The sequence below is a fragment of the Solanum tuberosum genome, unplaced genomic scaffold, assembly GCF_000226075.1.
Source record: "Solanum tuberosum cultivar DM 1-3 516 R44 unplaced genomic scaffold, SolTub_3.0 scf00381, whole genome shotgun sequence".
Lineage (NCBI taxonomy): Eukaryota > Viridiplantae > Streptophyta > Magnoliopsida > Solanales > Solanaceae > Solanum > Solanum tuberosum.
This window is the reverse complement of record NW_006239304.1, coordinates 197678-198051: the sequence shown is the minus strand read 5'-3', so window position 1 is coordinate 198051 and position 374 is coordinate 197678.

Genomic DNA, 374 nt, shown 5'->3' with positions numbered 1-374 from the left:
TCCTTTTTGCTCCTACTAAGTCCTAATAAATATCCAACTCCCAACTATATAAGTAAACAATTGATATAATTAATAAAAATACTAATAAATATTTTTTGTCAAATGAAAACGTTCTCATGACTGAATATTAAATATAATCTTATTATTTATTATTGTTAATAGTATAAAATTAACTTAAAAAATTCAGTTTCTTAATTATTAGCGTTTTTCAAAAATTAAATTAATTCAAATTTATTATTTGATAGCTCTTTTTGTTTTGTCTTAGACTTTAGTTCATATATGTGCAGTCATTATCTTAACATAGATTATCAGTTTAATTTTTTTAAATTTTTTTAGTTACAATCTTTTAAAATACTTAATGAAAAATGCTAAAG